Source organism: Lacerta agilis, chromosome 2 (assembly GCF_009819535.1).
Source record: "Lacerta agilis isolate rLacAgi1 chromosome 2, rLacAgi1.pri, whole genome shotgun sequence".
NCBI classification, from domain to species: domain Eukaryota; kingdom Metazoa; phylum Chordata; class Lepidosauria; order Squamata; family Lacertidae; genus Lacerta; species Lacerta agilis.
Genome location: NC_046313.1, coordinates 46,147,351 through 46,170,421, shown reverse-complemented (window position 1 = coordinate 46,170,421; position 23,071 = coordinate 46,147,351).

The following is a 23,071-nucleotide window of genomic DNA, read 5'->3' as shown; positions in this document are numbered from 1 at the left end:
TGATCTCAATGTGACCACCACTTTATGACAATCTTTCGTCCCGACGCTGCCACCACTTTAATGTCGCGGGCCCTTCGCCCTGTACAGCCCACCCCCGGACGTTTTACGGTCTATGAGTGCTGCACCAACGACAAACAGTCCCCAGCTGCAGCTCTTCAGACTACTGGCTGGATCCTGCTTACTTCATTCACCACAGAGGATATTGTGAACTAAAAGATGTTTATTGCGTACAAAGCTTGTGGTTGCTGATAAATAAAAGGTTGTTCAATAAGCTTATAACAGTTGTCCTATACCGGCCTAATACCTCTAATAGTAAACTAAATATCAATAACAACGCGTTTCACAATCTCTTTATCCTCTCTGCTAACATCCACCTAAGACTCTAAACTCCCAGCTCTATCTCTTGACTCACACTGCTCAACTCCAACTCTAACTCCCCGCACTTAACTGCTCCTGCCCACACTTCAACTGCCTTACTGCCCACTGGGAGGGGTGTTTTATACTCAGGCTAAGCCCGCCCCTGAGGGTTCTAACTGTCAGAAAAGTTAACCCCTACCTGGCCTTGGGCTAGTTCTCCACAGTCACCAACATCATCCTGCACCGAAAGAATGGGGTAATACCAACCCACCTCTGCAGTGGGGATATGCTGCTATGTGTTTTGTTGCTGGTCCCTCTTGTCTGTCTATAACTACATTTAATTTCAAGTCCCAACCCCTATTGGGATCAGTAACAGAAAACTTAATTCTCGAGTTGCACAAGGGATGTGTACTATGCTCAGGTCCTGTTTGTGGGTTTCCCATAGGCAAGCAGTTTGCCACTGTGAGAATAGAATGCTGGACAGATAGGCTCTTCTTATGCTCATATGGTACAAAAATGGTTTTGAGATGTATAGGAGCTACCAGGGGATGAGGAAATAATACAGGTGTAGGATGGAGTACTGAGCATGTGAAGAAAGCACATGGGATTTAGTAGCTAATCATATAATGAGATTCTAGGATACGGGTATTGGAAGACTTTTGAAGTTTAGACTTCAAAAAAAATGTAGACAGCTCTAAGCATTTGAATAATACAGGATTCAAACAGTCTTGGGGAAAGTAATATAAACAGCAGTTTTGGAAGCTGATACAAATTTTCCATTGGAAACAGCAATAGGCAGCCATATTTGTCATTCTTTTCCTCTAGGTACCCTTCAGTGAGCGGCATAATAATTCTTTTTCCATAATTTTCTCAGAGCAAAAATTTCCTACTTCCGTTCTATAAGCATTATAAATGGCTGTTGAAACCTCCCCACCTTACTTACATCTCCTAGCCTAGCTGCATAGCAAAAATGATCATCTTAAGCAAGAGACTAAATAACAGTAACAGTAAACTTCTGCCTGGAGCAGAGCCTATCCCATTATTGGAACATCAGGCATAGCACAAGTTTATCTGGCAGCACAAAATGTACTGACAGGATACAGCTGGCAAATCTGTCCACTGCAATAATGCAAGTTATTGCTGGACACACATCAACAGTTAGATAATTAGATTAGTTTACTAGGCATAAATAGGTGGTTCCTGTTCTCACTATTTATTTACCGGTATTCTTACAAATGACAGCTTTCATTTGCCCCAACTCCTGGCTGACAAATAATGTCCACTAAGCAATGTGCATTGCACTACCACTACAGACACTTAGTGATACACCCACATAGTTCTTCAATCTGTCATTTCAGAATCTTCAGGCAACCTTCTCTCACTGAGGGAAGCAGCAAAACACTGCCTGCTGTAGCGACAGATCTTAATCCCAAGGATCAAATTATATGGATTATTAAGCAGTATTTTATAGAGGTATTACGTTGCATGGTTAGCCCGTAATGATCCCCACAAACATGAAAGCCATGTATGCATCTCATGGTGTAGCTGTCCTCCCCCCGGTAATCACCTATGAGACTGAACTAATTGTTTAAACAAAACAAGTGGGGTGAAGAATATGAAGCTTCATCATTTAGTTGTAGACTGTTCATGCACTTCTTTGCCCTGACCTTTGATTGTGTTAGTTACAGGTAGGTAGCCTGTGTTGGTCTGCCATAGTCGAAACAAATAGAAAATTATTTCCAGTAGCACCTTAGAGACCAACTGAGTTTGTTCTTGGTATGAGCTTTCGTGTGCATGCACACGAAAGCTCATACCAAAAACAAACTCAATTGGTCTCTAAGGTGCTACTGGAAATAATTTTCTATTTTGTTTCGACTTTGATTGTGTGTGTGTGTGTGTAAACTTACCCTTTAAATAAGTTGTTGCTGTTGTTGTTTTATTGTGCTCCAGTTACAAACTTATTCTAAACATGTCCTGGGACATTATGGTGAAGGGTGGGGGCAAGAAAAGTAATAAATAACAGCATCAAAGAATGGGTGTTTTGCTTATCTTCCCCTCTCAATCTCAATTTAGCTATTGCACCACATATATACAGTGGTACCTCGGGTTACGTACACTTCGGTTTGTGTTTCTTTGGGTTACAAACTCCGCAAACCTGGAAGTGAATTTCGCCGCGCGGACGCTTCTGCGCATGTCTATGGAACTCCGCAGCAGTAAGGCTGAGAGGGGAAACACTCCAGCTGGGGCCGAGCCAGCTGGTTTTTTCATCCCCAGTTCTGACAAAAGGACCCCTGGATGGTTAAGTCCAGTCAAAGGTGACTATGGGGTATGGTGCTCATCTTGCTTCAGTGCCATACACTCTGTCGACAGTTTCACTGAGCTATGAAGGTCTCTTTCCTGATTAGTCAATATACTGACATAAGATCACCGTAAAAAATTAAAAATTCCTTCCAGTAGCACGTTGGTCTCTAAGGTGCTACTGGAAGGAATTTTTTATTTTTTATTTTGTTTTGACTATGGCAGACCAACATGGCTACCTACCTGTAATAAGATCACCATGTATGCTTAAACTAACCTCTCTCCTCACAACCCTTTTACCTCTTTTGCACATGTGTTTGATTTGCCTAATATGGTAAGGTAGGTAAATATAAACGACCCCTGGACGGTTAAGTCCAGTCAAAGGTGACTTTGGGGTGCAGCACTCATCTCCGCTTTCAGGCCAAGGGAGCCAGCGTTTGTCCACAGACAGCTTTCCAGGTCATGTGGTCAGCATGACTAAACTGCTTCTGGTGTAACGGGACACCATGATGGAAGCCAGAGTGCTTGGAAACACTGTTTACCTTCCCACTGCAGCAGTACCTATTTATCTACTTGCACTTGTGTGCAAGTAGCTCCTTATATTGCACCTATGAGCTGGTAGATTGATGTTAGGCAAAAAGTGCAACTATTAACCAGTGCTTTAAAGGGATAATCTAAGGGCGGGATTAATTTAACCAGCCATGTCAACAAAAGCCCTATGCAAAGACTTCCACTTGTGCAATGGGACTTTCCCCCTCTCCACTCCCTGAAATTGGCTCTGAAGAGGTTGAAAGAACCTTCAGAACAGCACAGGAAGGAGAGAATAGAGGGGGATTGTTCCCTCTGGTTTGCACAGACAGAATGAGTGGAAGAGTGTGACACTGAATTTCACCCAATCTGTTCATATAAACTTCAAACAAACTGCAGAGATGATATCATCCAGAATGCTTTTTTTTCTCCACAAAAAATATGACAACAAAATTGAAACAATTAAAAACAAAAAACAAAAAAATGATTATTTAGAGGTCTGATCCTGCCACACTTACTCACGTAGAGCAGCAGTATCATAGAAAATATTAGGCAAGACAGTTTTGGAAGATCTATTGAAAAGGTAATAAAACAATTTATTAGTATAGCTGTACAGGCCCAAAGCAACAACTCTCTCTGGATTGTGAAAGCTGCCCCAAATAATCTTCGACTAAAATAAAATGTTACATATCTTTCATGATTTTGAAAGTGGAAATAAAAATGCTGAAGAGTACATGAAAAAATGAGCCCAGTAGCAATGGGGCATTTGAAGCTGAATATAGAAGATGGGTAATATGACCAGGAATGTGGAAGCTCCTTTGCTTTGTCTATACATAATAAATATTCTGGGAACTAACATAAAACCACACCATTTACATTTAATAGCTGAACAGGACTGAGCATTTTGAGTGTTCAGCAAAAGGAAGAATAATGCATTGTACACAAATAAGAATTGATTAGGTTTTTTCCCTTGGCAAAAAAAAAAGATAAACAACTGTTAAATCCAGACATTTCAGTATCACTAACCAGCTCTCAAGTCTGGCATATGTGCCAAGTAACGACTGTTGTCATACAGTGCTGTGGGAAAGGTTGCATCATCAGTTCACATATAATGATAACTGCAATAAGCTTACAAGCAGGAGAGTCCTCTTCAGTGATGGAACAAAGCAGGGATGTCCAAATACATTTTGCAGCTTGAAGTGAAATACAAGGTGGCACCACTCTCATTCCATACACAGAAGCTGACCCAGACCTTGTATTTTGGCACCGGTGATGGCCCAACAATTCCCCCCACACTCAAGGGCAGTAAGTTAGTACGAGTGAGTGCATGGATAAGGGCTCAAGGCAGGCCACACTGCACCCACAGCTCTATCATCTAATATCTGGCCCTCACACCTTGCCCCACACTCCAGCACCTGCCATCTGAAATGGTGTTCATTCTACCTAATGAGATCTATATAGGGTTGAACAGACAGATCTTTCCCATGATCCAGTCTTATATAACCCTCTTCACATTGTAAATGAAAGCAAGCAAACAACAAAAATCACCAAGTGAAGAAGATAGTCATGCCTTTTAAAATTTCTTTTGAGTTATAATGGCTAGCAGGCACTAAAATAAGACATCAGACTGAGTCTAAAGGCCCAGTGTTTGCTCATTCATAAGCATGGAGCAAGCCACAAGAGCAGCGGCATAGTCACTTGTTCATTTCTGAATATATTCTCATTTCTTGGTCCGTAGTGGAGTATTTCCATTTTGCAAAAGAAATACCGAAAGAGCAGATATTACATTACTTGTTCAAGGTGGAATGACATTTGTAACACAATAAAGTATAGGATATGTTAAATTAATTCAGAATCCTCTGTTTGCACACATGCACCCTGACTTCCACAAAATATTCTTCAGCTCAACACTGTTTGAACTTTTATATAAATCTGTAAATGACTGACAGGTGAAAATCCTTCGGGTTTTTGTTCTCAGCAGTCAGCCAAAGAGACCTAAGTACTGAGAAGTTCTTAACAGGAAAGTGCTACATTAAAACTACATATGGAATATCTGGGGAGGGGGGAAACCACCCACAAATGTCAGTCAAATGTTACTTCCTGCTTCAGTTCAAGGCAAAAAGGCCAAACTGGAATGGTAAGGGGGAAAATTCTGCTATCAGGGATGACAAGACAGGGATAAAAGAAGAAATAAAAACAACAATTTTTAAAAAAGATTATTTGGCTGCATCTCCTAGCATCTATTTGTGCTTTAAAAAGCACTCAGATGAGAAGTGCCAAATCACCAACTGGTAATTCAGGTCACTGAGCAGATCTGCACCGATTTGTTGACACAGTGGTCATCCGGCAGACTATTTTTGCTTCCCAGCAGTATTCTACCTTTTGCCACAGAATTGTGGTCTGGAACATAATGGCTGTTACAAAGCCTAAGGTATGTACCTTCTCCCCCTGTCAGGTTAAATTACATCAGGCAAAGAAAGAAAGCAGAACAAAAAATGATTTTGTTTATGCAGAGCTTAACTTGTTTTGTTTTTTAATAGCAAATTGGATCTGAAAAAATAATACCTGCACTGGTTACCAGTAGTGGTTTATATAGCAGATATGCCCCATTGTGTGTAATGCTTATTTAACTTGGCCTTAAATTATAGCAAATGCATTAAGTAGCAGTACCGTACTATAAGAGAGTTGAAACTAGGAGGAGTATGCACAGATACAGATACACACAGAGAGTGACAAGGATCTGTCCCCTTTGAAAGCTCAGTCTGGAACAAAATGCACAAAGGAGAGATAGTTGAAGAGGATGCTTTCTTCAGGGCTGAATTGCAGCTTAATGTTTTGCCACTGTTACAAATCTGGCCAACATATTAGGCACTTGTACTCATCTTAGATTTAAAAAAAACAAACAAAGAAAAGCAGCACATGTTGATGGCACTACAAAAACAGCAGCTTGAAGCAAACATTCAAGATTTCATACTACCAGCGTTCTAAACTCTGGCAGAAATCCCACACACAGGCAGGCTGCTTAAAAATCTCATAGATTTCAATACAGTTTTACTCTGTGCAAGATTGCAGTCTAAATCTCTAACAAGGGCATCCACCAGAACAGCTTTAAGCTCCGATAGCAATAACGGCTCAGTATGTGTCACTGTCTATCCCTCCCCTGGGTGCAGAGTATATATTGGGGATGCACTTCACTGATTACATAAAGCAAAAGAACCAGGAAGTTTCTTCTATCCATGCCTGTCTGTCTAGCACGTGCCTCACACTCTGAATAGAAATGTGTCATGCTTTAATCAGGCTCCATTTCCAAAGATGTGGAAAATGCCAGTGGGTTAGAAAGGGTCATTAAGCAGCTGGACTGGTCAGATGAGGCTGCAATCCTTCTTTTCAAGAGGATGAGTGGACTGCAAAGAAAGACAGGGCTCCTTTACCTTTCAAGAGCTGTGTGGAAGAGGGCAGTTTCAGGTGGGTTTTTCTTGCCCCAACATAGCAAGCCATAACTGCTTCTACATTCAAGGAACAAGAGCTTTGCCTTCATTTAAATCTTGGCATCCTACACAATGAACTCATCACATGAATTGAATCAGTCCTCACAGGGATAGGAAATGCTCCTCTGATGTTGTGGGCCTCTGAATACATGATTATCCACCAATTATCAAGGCTAATTGCTAGTGCATCAGTGCTGTTTGCTCTCAAGGGCACATTCCACCTGACCCTAATTGATCTTCAATTATGTTATTCAATATTATATTTTTTTCACCCATTGTTTTGCTTTCTTTCCCTCCACCCCCACCCTGTTCTTGATCATCTTAAATTTGCTAAGCCTTCACTTGTAATTTGCATTTATTCTGAAGATTGCACCAAGCAAGCATGCTCTCCACCCACACTCCCCATATCCCGCTTCTGATCAGCTACTCGGATTTGTCTGCTGGCTACAGGAATTATTTTTAGCAATAATTCAAATGGATTATTTTTAATTTCATTGGAGTGAACACTGGTTTGTTTTATACTCTTAAGTAATCTTAACAGCTTTCTGAGAACAGGAAAGAGACATAGTTGCCAGCGCCAGCTGAGTAACAAAAACAATGAGCCCAATTTGCATAAATAGATGAATCCAAATTAGAGAGATACTGAAAGCCCTGCATTGCAGATCTCCCTTATTGGTGAAGATACACAACTGCTGGGGTACATCCCTTGCTGCTACCCATTTCCTTAGAGACCTAAGAACTCAAAAGAGAGAATGAAAGGAAGATTCAACACCATTGTTATGAGTGCTAACCGCTTATTCATATTTATACAGACACACTGCTGCTGCTTCTCCCAGTGAGAAGGAGGAGCTCTTTAATGCACACCTCATTTTTGAGCCCTATTTATACCCATATTATTATGATAAACATAACTTTCTCTATGTGGGATTCTGGTAATTCTAAGAGGTTATCCAGATGGTTTTCATTGGAGACAGAGAAATATATAATTGAAACCATTACCCCCTTCGGGCATTTGTTCTTCATAGTCAAGAAATGCTTGGAGTACAGCTGTGCATGCTGATCTCACCCCCAGCACTGCTGTTACTCCTCACTGCCTCTGCCTTCCCAACTTCCACATACTGGAGAGGAGTTCTGAAGGGGGAGTCTGTACATATTCAGCCAACAAACATAGGCTCCTCCAAGCCCATGGGATCAAGGCTCCTGATCATATGGAGGAGCCTACACTGTGGAGCTGAGAGTGTAGGCTACCCATTCAGGCCTTATCTCCAGGCCCGTCTTATCCATTGGTCCTACTGGTGTGGGGTGGCAGGGCGCCCCCCCCAGGGGTGCCCCCGCAAGCGCGGCGAGCGGGGGAGCCCTGCGGCCCTGCCAGCGGCCTCCCCCCAGAGGCATCTTAGCCAGTGCACCATGGCCATGAATGTGGGCTGTGTGGGAGTAAGATATAAATCTGCTTGAATAAATGAAACAAACCATTTTCCTTCTTGCCTGTAGGCTGCCCTAGTATGGTGGAGTTCTCTCCATCCAGTACATTTCTGACACACCCAATTTACTATCATAAGCTGTGTTATGCAATAGGGAAAATAAGATGAGCACTGAGAGAACAAGTCAAAGGCTACACACACTGCCCCCTTAGTTATGAAGTGGTGAGGGTGGCTGCATAATACATACAGCTGAAGAAGGAAGTTGGAATAGTGATACTCTTACTCTTCATCACTTCTTCTTTCTGCACCAGATTAAGTTTGCTTGATGCGACTTTACCCAGAACCCATGTGGGAACATGCTCTCTCGTTTTCCTGTCTCTTGGCAAGGGGCCAATTCAGGATTGAGCAGTGATCAGAGGGGTGGTGCCAATAGCACTTGACTAAAAATACAAATGCCCACATAGGTCTAAAAAAAGGTTGACAACCAATGTATACAGACAAAGCAATATATACGGCAGCATTTTGCTGAATTAGTTATGCAGCTCTCCTGCAATACCAGCCCAAATAGGAACTTCATAACTAGGATAGACTCTAGTGTGCCACTACAATTTTCAATGCAGTGTGAAGTTCTGCACAGATCAAACCAACTTCAGTCCAGCATTCTTCTTAACTTATATTCAGCTAGGCCAGACTATTTTAAATTGCTTTCCTATGCTTTAGTCCTGATGATGCCCTGTTAAGTGTTTCTGATTATTCATATAATATTATAAGATAGTTTTTCAGTGAAGTATTAAGCCATAATGTATATTGTTTGCCTTAGTATGACATCCTTTTGGGGGTCCTATTCAGTAAGTTAAACCACTCTAATACCATATCAACATACATGAATGAGATCTCCTGCCCTTCATTCTTAGCACACTGTACAGTACTGATATGGAACATTGGTGGGTACCACTGTTTCTTTCTTTCTTTTTTTAAATCTTAGTGTTGCTGTAAAACAGTGCCTTCTGTTTTGGGGGACATCAAGCAAATATATATATATATATATATAATATATATATATATATATATATATATATATATATATTAAAGCAAAACTCATTAATGTAAGCCGGATATGTCCTGGCTTCATTTTGTCACCACAAGGTTAAAAAATAAACCAGTGAGGTTGAATCAGATTTGGCTGCACAGATTTAAAAAAACAAATGGCAAAGGAGCCAGTAATATCAGAAAGACTACAAAACGTTCTATGGCATAAATTTTCATTGGGCCAAAGTCCATTTCATCAGATGTAGTCTCTGAGATCACAATGAAGTAATGTCTCTGTCAGAACAGATTAACACAATTATGTTTCTGGAATTATTTTACTCAGGATACTTTTAAACAATCCTGGAATATCAAGCCATTTAACATGAATATTGCTGGACACTGTTGCTTTCCTCCATTTGAAATGGCATATATATTGTGGCTTTGGCCTTAAAGTGATCATTTTTCACTATTCTATGGTGATTTAGCAGCATAGGTTGGGGTGAAATAGCATACTGAGCAACATTCCCAATGCTTCCTTTTTCAAAAAATTGCTAGTAAATCTGAAAAGTCTCCCTGCTGGAAATGTGAAATACACGCTGTCTTGAGAAGTGACATATTGCAAGAGTAAAATTCAGTTAGTGCTCATGTTCTGTTTGTTATGATGCTATTCAAAGCAATTTTTTTTCCATCTTGAGCATTGATCACGAAACATTTGTCAGATTCATTTCCTGGGAGGGGGGGGAGGGGGAGGGAGGGAGGGGAGGGAGGGAGGATGGGGAGCTCTCTCAATAAGCATTACAGCAATTCAAGAATCTGCATATGATCCATGTTTACTTTCATGAGAATTAATAAGGCTTCTGTTTGCATAAGTAGTCATACATGCATAAACAGATCAGCATCATCCAACACATGCATCTGTAATCATCCTCACAGTTCAGTCTGTCCAACATAAGTGATGATGATTGGGAAATTGATTTGAGAAGCAGGAAGTGGTGAAGCCCACAAATTCAACACAGCTGACAGAAGACCGTAGCGCTGTGTGGGAAAACAACCATTTCATCTTGTTACTAGATGTTTTATGCAATAATTCATATTGCATCTTAAATGTGTGGCAAGAAGATAGATTCCTTTAGCAACAACAAAGCTGGCATACAGAGATAAATGTGAATAGCTTCTTTTCATTCTAGGAAGCATCTCCAGCATTACACAATAATAAACACATTTGTAGATCCACTTTATAGGGAGCTTTGTTAGATTATTGGAGATCTAGAAATAGTTTTAAACTGCACAGCTTGTATAACATTAGCTCCATATTTAACTACTCCCATATTTCCATATTTGCTTTCCTATGGTGGCAAAGAAGTCCACAGAAGCCATGATGTGTTTCAAAACAAACTTCTTCCACAAGTTTAGCCAAATATGTGCAGCCCCGCCCAAGAGTAACTGGGCATTTGGTGTGGTATCCAAATAGGGGCACCTGCACAGATACAGCTGCATGTGCACAGACTCTCCATGCAGGGCATCAGTTGGGTAGCATGAAGCTATATGTACAGTTGCACACACAATAATCTACCCATTCAGATGTCACTGAACATGCAGATGTCATAGGAGGGGGCTAGGAGCTGCATGGACAGTGCGGGCGGCTGAGCCTGGGGTTGCTGCTCCCTCTATGCATTTAATGTTAGAAGTCTGTGACAAGAAGGTTTATTTGAACACTCCTACTGCTATGCAAGACAGGATGAATTACAGGGTTTTTCGGGTGACTGGGAATTCTGTTATTTTCAGATAAACATCCCTTGAAACTATTAAAAAGAATCAGTTTGACACAAATCACTGAGTCATGCTTTATATGCAGACCTTGGCTGCAGCGACAGCAACATGCAACATATGCTTGGGATTGTCCAAGTTTCTGACTAAAGCATTATTCATGAATATAGCTTGGTTTGAATAAGAAGGCTGTTCTGTGTTATGGAATCATAAAATTGTAGAATTGGAAGGAACCATGTGGGCCATCTAGTCTAACCCCTTGCAATGCAGGAATATCAACTAGACCATACATGAAAGAAGGCATCCAAATGCTGCTTAAAAAACTCCATATTATGTTATCACTAGAGAATAAAATGTGAAATATAGAGGAGTTTGGATTTGATATCCCGCTTTATCACTACCCGAAGGAATCTCAAAGCGGCTAACATTCTCCTTTCCCTTCCTCCCCCACAACAAACACTCTGTGAGGTGAGTGGGGCTGAGAGACTTCAGAGAAGTGTGACTAGCCCAAGGTCACCCAGCAGTTGCATGTGGAGGAGCAGAGACGCGAACCCGGTTCCCCAGATTACGGGTCTACCACTCTTAACCACTACACCACACTGGCTCTATATGATGAGTAATATATGATGAGTAATGAGTACAGATGGTTAAGGCGTGCAAAATTCATGAGCTTTCAGGCTAAATACCGTATTTTTCGCTCCATAAGACGCAACCCCCCTAGAAAGTAAGGGGAATACCTGTGCGTCATATGGAGCGAATGGTGGTCCCTGGAGCTAAATTGCCCAGGGCCAAAAGCAGGGGGTTGAAAGGACCCCGCTCAGCAGCTGATCAGCAAGAGATCGGGAGAGAGATAAGAGTCCCGGCTCCCTTTCAGCCCCGCCCTCCTTTGTTGAATGTGCTGCAGAGGGAGGTTACCCCATCGCGGGGATTCGAACCGCCGACCTTCTGATCAACAAGCCCTAGGCTCTGTGGTTAAACCACAGCGCCACCCGCGTCCCTTGTACTAGTGTACTAGTGATAGGCTAATTGCTACCCCTCTTCTCATTGAGAACGCAATGAGGTTTGTTGGTGTTATCATATTCCTGAGCTAAAGCAGCTGGCAAAGCAACAAGATATGAGATGCATGTTATCAAGTAGATGTCAGACATTTCCCAATTAAGGCAACAGAACAAGAGAAGGCAAATAGCAATGTGTAAATGAAACTGCTTAAAACTTGTGGACAAAATGCTGAGAGTAAAGGAGAAAGATGACAACAGTAGGTATGTGAAGATGCAGTGGGAACAGGAAGGGAAAATCTAACTGAAATTAAATCTAGAAAGTAAAGGAAGCTCAGACATAACAGTACTACAAAGGACAAGGTGTTGATCAAGGAGTGAACAAATGCATGTTTGCTGGAGGAATTAGAAATATATTCAAATAATGAAATTAATTTAACATAAAATCCTTGACTGTCAAGGGTTGGGGGAGAGATCCATAAAATCCATGGATTTAGAATGGTGAAGAAAACTTGCTGTTAATGAAGAAGAAACAATGAAATATCTAGTGGTAATGGACTAAAATTTACAAGGACCTGGGTTCATGAAGGATACAAGAAGATACTATTAAATATCTAGAAACACTGATAAATATCCTTCTGAAGATTGGGCCAAAAACAAAGAACTGAAAACTGGCAGGGTTCCATGGGCAAAATTTCATTGATGGATGTTTACCAAGCCTCATTTGAAAATGTTCCAGACAAAGGGATGTCAAATTTCTCTCGGCAGTTTGCCCAGATTTTAGGTCAGGTCTCAAATGGATGGGGCCATTACACTCACACCAATAAGAAAGACTTTTTTTTTTAAATAGCTCATCAGATGCAATTACTTCTAGCTATAAACTGCCTTACATTTAATATGTAGGCTACTGCCATATTTGTACGTTTTCCTTACTCAAAAGTAAGCATTAGGCCCTGATCCAGATCTGGACTGCAGCCCATAGAGAGGTGCAATTGAATACTTCCCATCCCAGTGATGCCTCCTCCCACCTGCCATGGCATGCAACAACAAGCAGGACCAACTAAATTCCTTCCAATAGGATTCAGTCCAGGAGAGTAGAAGGAGCAGTAATTGATGTCATCCTGTGGGTCAAGCATCGATTCCCTATTTCCTATGCCACTGGGATTGCTGATTGAAGGACAGGAAAAGTTGGGATTCCAACACCACAAACCAGAATCCCCCTGGTGTCAGGAATCAGGGGGTCATTGGTACCTAATACTGTGCCAGTGCTAGCAATAAAGTTGTACTGCACTACTTGAGTCTGGGCACTTTGTCACTGAGAGAGGACAGTAGACTACAGTATCTTTAGGCTATTGTCTGCATTGGGCTGCTTGCTCTGTTCCAGCTTTTTGACAGTTATCCAGTGATGATAACTCACTTATCGGTTATTCAAGTTCCTGGTGGGAGAATTTAACCTTACCCTCACTCACTGGGTGCCTTACCAGGAGGAACAACACAGATCCCCATAAGCACTATTACATTACACACTAAAAACATTTCATCCTGCTGATCTTTCTGTTGTTGTGCACACTGCTTGTATCCATCATCATTCATTATAGTATGCCCCATTAAGTGGAAGAATTAGGCTGTGACCATGTGCATGTGGTTTATCATTATGCCCTGCTGCAGCAACTGCTGACACATAAGCAGAATGCAACTGCTGCGAGGAGGTATTAGGTACCTTGTTAAGGAGCTATCCTTGACTTTAAACTCTAGGTTTATACCTAGAGGATTTATTAGAAAATTAAAGAACTTGAAAACAAAAATACAAAATTTAATTAAGGCACCAATGAAAAATGGCCACCCAACTTGCAATAAATCACCCAAATACCAGAACAGGAATCAAACTATGCATTGTGATTAGGACCCTCATAATCAAAGCAGATGTTCATCACATACATTAGCAAAACAAAATCACACAACTAAATTTACATTTATATGTGGGGTAATGATTTCATACTTCAAAATACAAAAAGCGAGTCCATAATAGATGAGTTCATATATGAAGCAAAGAATAAATATGATGATAGGATGGATGCTATCCACTTGCTAGCATGACATCACACAATACGCCCATATCCCTAAATTGCTGGGATGAGTGTGGTGGAATGAAGCTGCTTGCAATATGATGGCAGTCCACAATGAGGCAAGAGCTACTAGATCAGGGGTCAGCAAACTTTTGCAGCAGGGGGCTGGTCCACTGTCCTTCAGACCTTGTAGAGGGCTGGACTATATTTTTTTTGGGGGGGGGAATTGAATGAATTCCTATGCCCCAGAAATAACCCAGAGATGAATTTTAATTAAAAGCACACATTCTACTCATGTAAAAACATGCTGATTCCCAGACCTTCCGCGGGCCGGATTTAGAAGGTGATTGGGCCGGCCCAGCCCCCAGGCCTTAATTTGCCTATCCATAACAAAATAAAATAAAAAATTCCTTCCAGTAGCACCTTAGAGACCAACTAAGTTTGTTCTTGGTATGAGCTTTCGTGTGCATGCACACTTCTTCAGATGCACTGAAACGGAAGTCACCAGACCCTTAAATATAGTGAGGGAGTGGGGAGGGGTATTACTCAGAAGGGTGGTGGGAATGGGTGATCAGCTGATAGGTGTGGAAAACCTGTAGACGACTGTTAACGACTGCAATTTGGTCCTACAGGGAAAGGCAAGGGGTGAGATGGCTAAAGATAGCTTTGTCATTTATAATGAGATAAGAATCCAATGTCTTTGTTCAGACCAGGTTTCTCCATGGTTTTAAAGTTTGATGATGAGTTGCAATTCAGCAACTAATCACCATGTACTAGATATTACAGTGGGAGAGGAGAGGGATGTAAAGGACTCTCTACAGGGAAGTTTTGGGTTAAAAAAAATTAAAATAAGGAATTTTATTGCAGTTTGTTACAGTTTTGAGGCAAGAAGTGTACAATAAAATTCAGACAAGTGTGAAATGAGAAGGGTCATTATGTTCTGATACAGGCTAGGGGATGTAAATTAGACCAGTTCACTTTAAAATTTGGACTGAACAAAATTCTCATTCCTGTCTGAGAATAAGTCTAACAGCACTTCATATCTCAGACACTAGAGAATGAGAGTCTTAATCTCAGAGTTGTGGGTTTGTGCCCTACATTGGGCGAAAGATTCTTGCATTGCAGGAGGTCGGACCAGATGACCCTCACGGTCCCTCTATGATCCTATGACTTCTGAATAGACATAGATAAACATTTGAAAAGGCCTGATGGAACAGGCCAAAAGACCATCTAGTCCAGCATCCTGTTCTCACAGTGGCCAACCAGATACCTACAGGATGTTTCACGCAGGACCTGAGAGCAACAATCCTCACTCCATTTGTGATTCACAGCAATGGGCATTATGCCTCTGAAACTGGAAGGTATTACATAGCCATCATGGCATAAAAACATATGAAAACATATGTTGCAAAATGTAACATGCCTGGAGGAATGGAGGTATGGAGAAAGCACACCTTACAGGGACTCTTTATATTATAATATATTAGAAATAACCATTAAAGCAAATGTTCACCAGCTTGGAAAGCATAGGTACATAAATACAAATAAATCCAGTTCATTTTATAGGCTATCTGCAGCTGTAGTAGCAAAATATATCATTTCTATTGCAACCACAGGAAATCAATGAAGGAGAAAGGCATATGAAATGTCATATTTGTGCACATCCCAGACCTAACACCTGTCAAGGCCATGACATATTGAAGCTTCTTATATAATTGCAGACCTCTTAAAATATGTCTGCTGTCTTAAGTAATGCTTGCAGACTGAAATATTTTTGAAACCCAATTAATATATTTTATTGTAGATTTCTTGTCTACAAAAAAAAGAAAAAGAAAAAAGAAAAAAAAGGCAGTACCTCACATTTCTGAAGAATTTTATTGGTGTTCTCCAAGATGAATTAGACAAACCTGTATGCTTAGGCATATGTCTTCCTTTCAGCACTTACAACAGCATTCCTATCAATTCAACAAGGATTAATATTTTGGCTAAAATGGAGGTGGATCTGGTTTCAGAGGCACCACTAACCACACATTAACATTTAATGCATTTCTCATTGTTTGATAAAAAATGGAAACAAAGGAAACAAAAAAAACCCACACACACTGGCCAAATCAGATTCACAAACAAAATCTGGAACTGGAAGACTAGGGAGCCATTAAGCATTTTCCCCTTCATCAACCACTTTATATATTTAGAGAAACAATCTAATACCCATCATAGCTTTTCATCCATAACACAGTTAATTGCAGCCCCAGCATTCTGTCCATTCCAGTGATTCAAGAAATGCTACCACTTATCACATGTGATAGTTGAACAGGGATGCACTCTGTCAAGCTATAGAAAAGCAAGCTAGCAGTTTAGTCTATACATATTTCCACAGCAGAGGGGGGACAGCTATACTATAAAAAGAGCTGCTTTTATAGTGACTTCTGCATCTGATCTCACGCTTCCAACACCATTAAGTAGACTAAGGACTTTTAACCTAATCCCTCATGATGGACGCATCTCTTTTCTCACCATTCACTTAGCAGACATGATTAATGCAGTATCCTCATTCCATGAGCATAAGGATTTATGTTTATATAACATAACTTTTTATCCTATCCTTCCCTCACTCATGCTCCATGCCTTCCCCAGATCTGCTCTTGAGGGTCGGGGAAAACCCCAGAACAGATTTAGGTAGTGTTGCCATATCTTGAAGAGCAAAAAAGAGGTCAGCCGGAGCCACTGCCAACCCAAGCCAAAGAGCTGAGCGGGCACGCCAAAAAGCGTATGTATGTATGTACGTACGTACGTAAATAAATAAATAAATAAATAAATAAATAAATAAATACTTCCCAAACTCTGACATTTCCTTTAAAATGTAAAAATCTCCCCTGGATGCGCATGTTGGGCCCCCCAAAAAGGACATGTCTGGGATTTGCCAGACATATAGCAACTCTAATTCAGGGGGTATTCAGAGAAAGGATAGGGGGAAGTTCCATTGCCAAAATGCAAACCCTTTCGTTAATGGAATGAGTTACCTGGGTACAATTCTTCCAGTACAACTGAAACCATGTCTACTCACAAGCAAGTTTCTTTGAATTCAATGGGGCTTACTCCCCAGTAAATGGGGTTAGGATTGCAGCCTGAATCTTTCTGGGCCCAAGGTACAAAGGGAGTTTGTTAATTCCCAGTATTATTAGCAACATACACTCCCCTCTCTCTTAACTCTGTCACAAAGATTAAATATGTTAATATAACTGAACTGTACAATCATAAACACATTAGTGTTAACCTGAGGCTCAACACCTGTTATTCTACATGCTGCTTAGAACAAATCTTTCACATAATGGGAAAACTGGCGTAACTCATTGCATGCAGGTGTAGAAAAGCAGCCATTGAATTACAAAGCTCCAGGTATCACAATGTTACACCTACCTATTATGTCTAGGTCAACCTTTTCATTTTTAAAAATCTTGTTACTTTTAAATGCTCCTTAGCTAATACACACTCTGATTTGGATTTTTGAAAATGCATTTATTTCATTGGAGAGCATTATTTGTGGATGAAAGATAAAGCTATCATCACAGTACAGAGAGATCTGCACATTCCTTCTTGCGCTAAACAATTTAAGATGTGAACTGTCAGCTGTGTAGCCTACTTTTTAATATATTACTGACATATGTTTACTTAGCATCTGAGTAATGCTTTCTTGTGGCTCAAGAAAACAAGACTATTTAAAATGAAATATTAAATCACTTTTGACTGGACCAAGCTGACCTAATAATTACAAACTCCATTTCAATTAACACTCGGAAGTTTTCCTGACACATCCCGCCTTGGGGTTCTAAATAGAAAATGGAAAATTAGTATGTAAAAGGAAATCTTGGCTTTAAAGTGTTGCTGCTCTAGTGCAAAAATGATGCTATTAGCTGAGTTGTCATGCTGTGTAAGTCAGATGAATGTCAACCATCAGCTTGGGCTATGAAAGTTTGAAGGTTCACTAGAATGACCAACAGAAGTGTATCTTGACACAATTAGCAGTCCACCATGCATGCACTCCTAACAGTCTCCATGTAGTGCATCATGTTTGTAGAAATCATTACTAGGAAGATGCAGGAGTGTCCAAAATTGCAGGAAATGAACTTGTCAGGTGAGAAAGTTGCTTGAAGGAATGGGAGAAGGAGTTTTCTGCCAAACACTTCTTCCATTTTATTTAAATATTGGATACACTCCACTCATCCCAGCTTTTATATGAATGGGACAGGTGTGAATAGAGATCAGGGAGAAATTTGATTCTGTCCACATTTTAATGCAAACCTATCGAATTCACACTTTCTGAAACAATGTGTGAACCGAAATGCCTCTATACTTCAAAACTTGCACTTCTCTAAATTTTGTAGTGCAGTTCTCCAGCTAAATAACATATTAAAAAATGCATATATTAGGGGAAAGTACCAAAATACATATGCTAATGAAAATAACATACAAAAATACATTATATTTTGAAAAAAATGGCATACAAAAATGATTATATGTGGGAAATTGCTTGCGAAAATGTGTATATTAGGCAAGATGGTGTTCACAAAAATATATATTATGAAAACTGCACTAAAATGCTGGTGAATATGATGACTTTTAAAAAAATTAAATCACAGAAAGATGGAGGACTAAACTTATAATTGGGAGGGGAAATGATAAATAGAGAAACCAAAATTGTTTCATTCACCTCTAGCTATGAATAAGATACATACCACTACTCTGTCACATCTAGTTTGGACCCAAAACTATTTCAACTGCTAATAAGCAAAACACTGATACCACGGGATGGTGTCCCCAACATGCTGGAGCAGTCTGTGGATGCTATAGCCACTCTATTAATGCATGCAAGTAAATCCTTAAAGCAGAAACTAGCAATAAACAATGTAGGCTACTCAGCTTAAGGAAAAATATTATTGTTGGCATCAAGGTGAGTATGTAGGTGGGGTAAATAGAGAATGTAAGAACTGCAGATTATTCCTAAACAACCAGCAAGTACTAATATAGATTCCTCAACAATCTTTCAAATCTCTCACAAAGCTCATACACCCTTAGGGATTAGGTAAATGCATATATTTGCAGAAGACATATGCACCAGCTTCTGCTTGTGCAACAGGGCTGTCCCACTCTCCTCCCACTTGTGCCCGCCAAAATTGGCTCAGGTGGGTTGGGAGAGTCTCCAGAACAGTGGAGAGTGGTGTGGAAGATAATATGCTTATGCGGACAGTATTCAACATAATGTGATGCTTTAGTTATTTCTACTCATTGGTAACTTTACGTAGAAATCTACCTCCCTGCTTCCCCTTCTTGGTTCTTGCTTCTATCTACCTTAGCTAAACAATGCTAATCTGTTGGTGAAGCTCTTATCAACTTGTTGTCTTGACCATAGCTGTAAACTTTTCCCTTTTCTTGCGAGGAATCCTATTCAGAATAAGAGAATTTCCCTTTAAAAAAGGGAAAAGTTGACAGCTATGGTCTTGACTCTTGGCTTTCATTTGGTTTTTTTACATCGACATAAGAGGAACTAACTAATGGTTTGTAAAAGTTTTCCTTGTGAACAACTCAACAGGTGGTCATGAATGGAAGTTGGGATTCTGCTGTACTCCTCCGTTTAGATCGGTCAGTTCTCTGTGTATCCTGTTTACAGGAGCAAGGAAGACTTTCAAAAGGAACTACAACTTCTGAACAGACACAATTCTTATTCTGCATTGCAGCACAGCACATGTTCTGAAGGCTTGCTGCTCTTTAACATCATGCCTGTATTTGTTAATGAAGCACTGCCATTTTATATTCTGTTGCAGAAGCTTTATTACAGGATAAGCTGACTTTTGAATTTGTCAAAACCTACTGGAAAATATGTGATGTCTTCCTTGTCTGGGTGTATCAAAGAAGCAACATTCCAGTATTTTCTAACAACTGACCCACCAAGAGATACAGAATAGGACTTCTGGTTGTCCACACTTCTCATGCTTGATACCTGAAAGACTAACCACCAATAGCTCAATTGTATTATTGACAATAATGCTAAGAACCTACTGTTTCTGCTCTATTACACCCACTAGGAATTCTGCTGCTTGTTTTATTAGGAGCAGCATCAGCTTCTAAGTGGGGAATTTGATGCATTGTCATTGCAAGCTCTCTTGGAGCACAGTCAAATAAGAGATTGAAAGTTGTCTTGATAAGTAAATGCTTTTGAGCTAGCAACTATGTGGTCTAGTGCTTACAGGTATAGATCAGGAATTACATATTGTTGCCTCACATTCATTCTTGTCACCGAGTTAGCCCTTATAGACTTTACACACAGAGATTGTAATTAACTTAAAAGACAGTTGGGAGAACAAGCCTCCAAAATCCTTTACAGAACCATGAGATGTCTCAAATGAGTAATGCTTTTTATTTTGTGGGTAGCATTCCCAAGTATCTAAGGAGGGCAGCTGCCTGTCAGTAAACACAGCAGTCATTCTAATAATAATTGCTTCAATCTATTCTAGACTGTGAAACAGAAAATTCAAGCATAGGCTTCTGACATATTCAACATTTCCTCTCCAGTTACCGATGAAGAAAAATGAAAGAGAAGAAATTCAGTTTATTGGAGAAGTGGAGGTAAAAAGAAAAGGCAAAATAGATTTTTCTGTAAGGGTAACAAAATTTCAACTAGTAGACATGAATACTAAAAAACATAGTGGCCAGAAAGTCATCCTAGAATTCAGGATGGATACACTAATTGTTTGTAATTTCTATTTTCTTAAGTTTGCTGCTGACATTACCTAGTGTATATAATACAGAAGCACATAAGCATGAGCAAAAAAAGCCCAAGGATATGACATGGGGCGTAGGAAGGGGGACGGGGGCCCCCGGGTAGCGCATTGGGGGGTGACACTCGGGGCGGGGGCCCGCCCCCTGCAATCCCCCCTCCAGCCAGCAGCGAAAAAAGCCACTGAAAGAGGGGGCTTTCCCCCTTTCAGCGGCTTTTTTTGCTGCTGAGCTCCCTGAGGCAGCGGGAAATGGAGAGGGGCGGGCCAGTGAGGAGGGGTGTCATCCCCCTCGCTGGCCCAACCCCTCTCCATGCCCCGGGACGGCTCTGCTCAGGGAGCGCAGCAGCAGGAAACCCGCTGCACTCCCTGAGCGGAGCCCGTGGGGAAAGGAGAGGGGTGGACCAGCTGGTGTCATGCACACGGAGCGACGCCCCGCCCCCAGGGGTGCCGCTTGGCTTGCCGCCCCCGGCAGCCCAGCAGCTAGCTACGCCCCTGGATATGACCAAGCTACCAAGTGTTTCTTAGCCCTAGAACATAAACCAGACTGGATGGGGTCAAAAAAGTATCACCCAGGAACGTCTGATATTGGGATGTGTCACCTTCTCTTTCATCTTGCCCAGAATGGCAGATGGAATGCTTACCTGCATGAATGGAAGGATCATCCTCTCTGAATAAGTGACAGAGAGGGGGAAAGAGAGGGGGGGGGAGAGAGAGAAACAGAAATACACACACAGAAAGAGATAGGCTCCACTTATAGTAAAGAGAACACATCACTTTCCTAGAATGATGCATTATAATTTCAATTAGTTGTGACCTCAGTTACTCTTTGCTAGCTTTCGTCAATGAGTTAAGACAGGGAATGAAAGTGCACACACCACTCTGTAAGCAACAATATCTTGATTCATTGCAGGGTTTTTAAAATATTTATGCAAAACTTACTGTTTTAATAATAATTTCAAAAATTTGATCGATTGAAACAGATAACTTATTACTTTCTAAAGCTTAGAAATGATATTATATTTCAGTTACATATAACAAAGATTTTTAAAAGCATTTAGAAAGTCTCTTGCAGGTTTGCATTAGCTGAAGAAATTGTTGGATATACTAATCTAGAATGAGAGTTAGCGCTTGAGGGAATCCAAAGTTCATTGATGAACTAATGATTCATTATAATGCAAACTGACAAGAGTTTTGTGCAACCTTAGGTGGAATTTAAAGTTAACCTCAGGTAGTAACCACTGTGAAGGGCAAGCAATGGTAGCGCTTGAAAGCATCTCCCTTTGGGGATTAAGTGCTCAAACTGCTGCAAAGGTGAGCAATTTTTATCTCTCTGTCAGAGTGTCTAAGGACTGACCTAGTGACCTTTTTATCCCTTGGTTTGCAGCTTTGCTGACTAATTTGACACAGATGGTGATATGCTGCAGCAACCACCTCCCAGGATAACTGGGCCACTTAAGGCTTAAGCAAAGGGAGAGCACAGCACCTGTAGAAAAAGGTATTTATCAACGCTATTGCACTCTGGTCCCCTCTGAAGGCATTTACTGTTGCCTGAACTGAGGCCTCCATTCCCCTCCCCCCTCCAATGTAAGAGTAAATAGGATAGCAAATTAGTAAATTGGGATTAAATTGGGATGTAGAGCATGGGGAGAGTCCTGTTAAACTCATCTAGCCAACTAGTACTATTGTTCCCATGACAATTTTGTATCAAGAGCCACAAGTCAATCTGAACAGTGTATTATTAACTGACAGGCTGTCCTCATTACTGCAGATAAATCTGAGAGCAGAGCAACAGATATGAAAAACTTAAAGGTCATTCCATGTTCAGGGAACATACAGTTCAGTCTTCAAACATTTAAAGGAAATCCTTGACTACTACTCCCTCATAGTGGTTAAGTGAGAGATCATTGGCAAAGGAAAAACAAGAATGATTGAGGGTAATTATCCTTACAAGTTCACTCGCAGTTCATCCTGGTACCTGGCTCTCGCTCCAGCATAGAATGTGAGGGGGAGGGGGAGGAGGTGCTGAGTGCAAAAGCTCTTCAACTGCTGAAAAACTTCCTACACCATTAGGAAGCAGAAGTTCTCCTGTTAATTACAGCATAATTGGATTAAAGTACAGGCATGGGATAGAAGAGATGAGATCACAAACTGTGGAACAAAGCAACTGCAAGGACTTTAAGGTTTGAATTTGAGATAAAACTTCATTCGGTGCAAAAGACGGTGGGGAGGAGGGGAGTCTACGGGTTTCTTTATTTAAAGTTTTCTTCTCTACATTCACGATTCGACAACTCTGCTCCAAATGTTAGTTCAAATTATATTTGTACAAGCAAGGATAGAAGAAATTGG